Below are 6,009 nucleotides of genomic sequence, written 5' to 3'. Positions count from 1 at the left end.
ACGGCTTGTTTGCGTTCTACAGCAGAACCGGGAGCTTTTCTCTCTCCTCCCTTGTTTTTTTTCAGTTTTTATTTTTGGTTTTGGTTTTTGTTTGGGTTTTTTTCTTTTTTTTGGGGGGGGGTCAGCATTGTGTATAGCACAGCGCTTTCCTGCAGACTTTAGCTCAAAATTGCGCGCAGGCAAGTTGTTGGCTTGTAGGAGCGCTGGCTGCCGTTCCCACATCGCTGACAGCGGGAACGCGGTCTGAATTCACAGCCGGTGGCGGAGATCAGTAGCCAAGTTCATGAACTCGGTTACCCAGAAGCAGAGTTTAAAATAAGCAATACATTGTAATTCAATCACTGCACAAAATTCCAGTACCTGAAGTGATCCCCTCACTTAATATAATTATCAAGTGTACTGATTTGCCTTAATTATTAACACATCTCTCCATCCCTGAACTCCATTGCTCACCAAAACCCCTCAAACAACAGCAAAACAGTATGTGCTTTGCTTTGTGCTCCAGTCACACTCTGCTTACTTCCCCTGCTGCCACAGGACATCCCTTCCTTACCCTGCCAAGGAAGTGCCCCGTGCTGAGGGGAAAATAACCACTTGTTTGTATTTTGCACTGGTTTGATTATTAACTTTGTAAGGGGTCAGGCCTGTGTGCATTTAAATCAGGAGCAGTATTTGCAAAGAAACAGCTGTCTATCTTGATATGAAGACACGGATGTGAAAATGTTTACAAAAAGGAGATAGAGGGCCGTGGACTGGGTCTCCTAAGATCTTATTGTAAAATGTTCACAAAAGGTAGTGATGAACAGTCCTTCAAACAGACTGTATGTTACCTTCAGTCAAAGATTAATGTACTGGTAGCTCTGCAAGTATTTAAATCTAAAAAAAAAAAAAGGGGGTTGGTTTATATGAAATAAATGTTACTGAATGTGAGGGTTTTAAAACAAATTAAAACCTTGTATGCCTTCTGTACTCGTGACAAGATCATCTCCTGTTCCTCATTCCTTCTTTTTTTCTGCTGTTAACAGCACCTTTCCTTTCCCTTATATGTTAAGCTACTATTAACTACAAGTACAGATGTGTCTCTTAAGTATTTTGGAGGCTGCTGCAAGTATACATTCTATTTTCATCTTCACTTCTCACTACACCACTGCTTTGGTTGCTCATATCCCAAATTGCTGTGATATAAAAACTGATAAAAGATTCCTGCTAAGAAATACTTTCTTCTTCTACCTCAGCATGAAGTGTTCTTGAAGTTAGTCTAGTCCAAGTCTCAAGACAGCAATGCTGAGCTTTGGGCTAATGATGAGATTAGGAAATAATTTCCTATTAAGTATCAGAAATAGCAACAAATTTACTTATTGTGTGGAGATCTGGGAATTCCTTCTCTGCAGTCACACTCAGCACTCCCATTTTAACAAACTACAAGATGTAGTTCGTCATTGCAAAATTCTCATAAACTGAAAGGCTATTTTTAGATCCTGGAGAGAGATTTCCAGACTGTTACATATAAATTCTGCCCCTCTGTCTATAGTTGGAAGGGCAAATGTAAGAGTATGGGAAAAATAGTGCCTGTAACTTTGAAAAATAAGACTATTTCAAAATTAGGATGAAGTCTCCCTTGTCCCACAGAAAAAGTTAAATGTAATAAAAAACGGTGAGTCATTGTGGAGTTCATTCATTTCTTTTTTTAGGAAAGATGCACAACTCACTTATACTTTTTACTCTAAGCTTGCGTAGACAAAATATTAATGTCACCTACATGTTAGGCATGCACTTAGTCCTGCTCTTGAATTCCCACCAGAGCTGACATTAACTTCAGAGAAAGTGGGATTGGGCCCTGAACTGATTATTTTGGGTCAAGGGTTTTTTTGTGTTTGTGTAAATGAGCTTTGTCAAATATAGGAACAAAGTCACAAGTCTCTCTTTTTCATCAGTACAAATTTTTTGGTCCAGGTCAATGATAATAGTTTAACAATTCTGTACAACACCATTTCATTTTTGTGTTTTTACTCTGGACAAGTATATAATTTTGGACAGAAAAGGCACTTTTAAGTTTGTAAGCATCATAACCACCTTATTTTGAATATTGCAAGTGTTTTCTACTTTTTCCTGTACTTTGGCTTAAAGCAAATGTTTTAATGTTTCACTGCAACATTCACATTTCATTATTTTTCAGTGAGAAAATGTTACATGATACAAATATTCTTCATCAGCTCTGTGTTTTATCCATTATACAGTTCTCTTCATCCTGAACAAAATGATTTGCTTAACTAGCATATGATTATTTGTTATTAACTGCAAGGATTAGACATACATCATTTTTCCAACTGCTTGATGAGAAAAAAATACAGCAACAAGCAAAAATAAAGATGTGAAAGCTGCCCAGTGAAAAGGTGTTTAAAAGAAAACTTTGTCCTCTGTCCAAATAGCAGCAGAAGTTGCTCGCTTGATAATCTCTTACCTTCCTGCCCTACACACCCCATTTTGCTCCCCATCCTCAGAACTCCAGCTTGTTTCTTAGCCTCATTTAAAAAGTGAGGGGGAAAAAAAACTTAATTTAAAAAATGTAAAACCTTTCATTGGAAATAAAAGTTATTTTTGAGCTTCCATAACAAATAAGTTTTTAAGAATATTCTTTACAAGCTCTACTAGCTCTAGATGCCTCAGATTTAGCTGGTTTGGGTTGGTGGGGTTTTTTTGTTCCTTCCTTAAAATCTGCTGTAGTAAATTGTAGTCCACCTTCAGTCTGCAGAAACCAGTTTTTAACTTTTCACACACACACATCCACCAGCATTGGTTTTTCTTCACTCTCCTTTCTTGGCACTGCAAAAATCCTGGTAGTCGTTTCAAGTCCTGAGCATATTTAACTGAAAGAGCAAAACTGCACGTGTTTTCTCTTGAGAAATCCAGCTTCTGCCATCCTCGTAGCCTTTCTTTCTTTTGGGCTTAACTGGCTCACACATTTGCCTTTCTTTAGCAGCTGGGTGGGCAGGGGAAAACCTCAGGATTCAAAGAAATGACAGCTGCAAAGCCAGCACAAAACAGTATAGTTGCTCTGTACAGTTGTTCTTTGGAGAAGTTAGAAAGCTATGGGTTACGGAGAGCTGACCTCTTTTAATTTTGGTATAGAGTCTCATAAACAAATAGTGCCATCCACATACACCTGAGCTACCAGTAACATGCACAAGAAAGACAGACAGATAGAAACAAGGAAAAGAAAGGAAAGAGGGAGGGAGGGAAAGGAAAAGACAAGATGCATGCTCTGTAAGATATTTCTTACTCCTCTAAAGCTCCTTCAGCTTTTAGATTTTGTATATGTTGTATGTGCTGGGTTGTTGTTTTAGGGCAAAGAGTTTCATCAGCATAAGTGTTCTGAAGACAGGTTACTGGCACCATTTAGTATGCATAGATGACATACATGAATAATTTGAAAAATCATGTTTTGCTTCAATTTACCCCAAAGGATACTTAAGCTCGGGCTTTAACTAACAAGAGTAATTGATCTTTTCCGTTTCACAGGATCATGGAAGACCTGAGGCTACAAGGGATCTCTAGAGATTGTCTAGTCCAAATCCCTGCTCAAAAGTGGGGTCAAATAGAGCAGGTTGCTCAGGGCCATGTTCAGTTGGGCTTTGAATATCTCCAAGGATGGCGACTCCACAGCCTCTCTTGGCAACCTCTTCCCATGTTTGACCACCCTCAGAGTGAAGAATTTCTTTCCTTATGTTTAAGTAAAATTTCCTGTATTGCAATTTGTGCCTATTGCCTCATGTCCTTTCACTGGGTGCCACTAGAAGAGTATGGCTCCATCTTTTTTTTTTTTATTATTTGTAATTTTATTTTGCAATTCCTGGGATGCTCAGTGTCCTGATTAGACTTAAAGCATTTGTTAAATGCAGACTGCCTGCAGTGAAATCTGCAGTGCTGCTTATAGTCCCAAGAAGATATGGGATGCTTGAGGCATTGCAGGACCCTGGTTTGGGAGAACTCTTACAGTCCGTCTCTCAGGTGTGCTCAGTATAGTATCAGCAGATGATGGTCAGCACTCAACATCGTTAGCCACTCAATCGATATTATGCTTTTTCCTTTCGTGTGTTTTTTGTTTTCTTGTGGTGAACTAGTAGTTCACAGCTTCCAGAAACCATAGTTGTCATTGCTGTACCAATCCAACTTTGTGTATAATATCCAGTTACATGATATTTATATAAAGAGCTGTTTCTCATTTCATACTACACAACTAATTGTTCTGGCCCTTATCTCAGCTGCATCAAGCCAAAACTAGGTAACTGTTCTTTTAAACAAGAATTACGTGGTCAATACAAAAGTCTGTTATATTTTAAGAAAAGGAAGGTCACACAAAACAAATTAATCTTTCACAAAGTAAGAAAGAAGAAAAAGATCAACGCTTGTTTTCTAAATCTTGTTTTTTTCTTTTAACCCTATTCCTGCCCCCTTCAGCTTACATTAAAGTGAGAAAAAGAGGAAGAAATTTGAAGTGTCAAACTTGTGAAACATGAGCTTTTCACAGCCATCATCTACAGCCTTCTCTCTTGCCTCTAGTGGGGTCAACACACCCTTTCCCCAGTTTGTTTCACCCAGCCTTTCAAATTCACTGATTTAGAAACTTCTGATATCCTATTTTTAACTTCTCATTCTCACACAAACTATTTGTCTAATGTTTGAGAAGATTAACTCTCCCATTGTAAATCAACACCCATCACTAAACTGGTAATACTTACATATCTAGTTAAACATGTGACATGAATACCTTTTAAGATATTTTTGCTCTTGTGTAAACAAGACCAGATATAGAGTCACTTACTGGAGGAAAAGAAAATCAGTAGTCGATAGTACAAGGTTCTTTTGTTAATACCTGTTAAAGACTTATTTAACACTAATGAATAAGGTCTGCCAATTCAAGATATCAGGTTTTCCTTGTTATCTTCATCTAGAATGGCTTATTAATCAATTAAAACAGAAGAGGTCTTGAAGGAAAAAAAAAACCTCAGGAAGAAATCTAAACTAGGATTTACAATGCCATTAAAGTAATTCACTAAGAAAAATGTTAATTAGCTGTGCCATCCTTTCCCAGAGTCCTTGTCCTAGCTCTCTGCAGCTCTGCTGGAAATGTGGTTTTAACTTTACCTTTATAGTCCTTCATAATTTAGCCTCCTTACCTCCAGCTGATCTAATATGGCTACCACTATGCCTGGGTTTTATGGCCCAGTAGCTTTTGCTACAAATGTTGTCCTCTCTCCTCCTATTGCTAATTAAACATGAGGGAAATCCCTGATCCCAATTTGCATATGGACTCCTACAAAACACATTTAAAGGTTCATTATGAGCATAAGGTTCTGCTTGCTGACTATGACTGGGAACAAGCAATGAACTCTGTGTGCACCTCTTTTCTCTGTTTCTTTTTCTGGTGCTTTTAATAATTATTGTTTTCTTTGCTATACTACATCCTACTTCAGATTCCCCTCTTAAAAACAAACCAAGCAGCTAACAAAGCTACACCAATTAATTTGCTGAGATTTATAGCGCTCTCCTCCATTTGTCATGTGCTTCTGTCTTTGAGACTGACCACAGCGAGGAAGGATTTTCTCTCAGCTATTATCTTGCAGAGGGAGGGACACAGAGTTTGCACTGCCACCATTCCAAACTAATTTCTATGTTATGGTCACTAATCACCCCAGTCTCATTAAACAGGCTTTGTTGTAAGGACAAGATCACATAATTTGTTTTTCTTACTGTATGGAAGGATATGCGAATCAGTGGGCCTAACCCTTGCTCTAGAAACATTTAACCCTTTAATTGTGCATGGAAAATAGAAATAATTATTATTGAGTTGTAAAGCTGATGACCAAAAATGAAGGTTTTCTCCTCTATTCCTGATTTTATGGCTGAGGGTATGAAACTACCCTTCCAAAAATCCTCAGCCTTTACATAGCAGTCATATTAAACCTATCAACACAGGATGTGTGTAGACATCTGAATAGGCCGTATCTT

The sequence above is a fragment of the Harpia harpyja genome, chromosome 3, assembly GCF_026419915.1.
Source record: "Harpia harpyja isolate bHarHar1 chromosome 3, bHarHar1 primary haplotype, whole genome shotgun sequence".
NCBI lineage: Eukaryota > Metazoa > Chordata > Aves > Accipitriformes > Accipitridae > Harpia > Harpia harpyja.
This window is presented reverse-complemented; position numbering follows the sequence as displayed.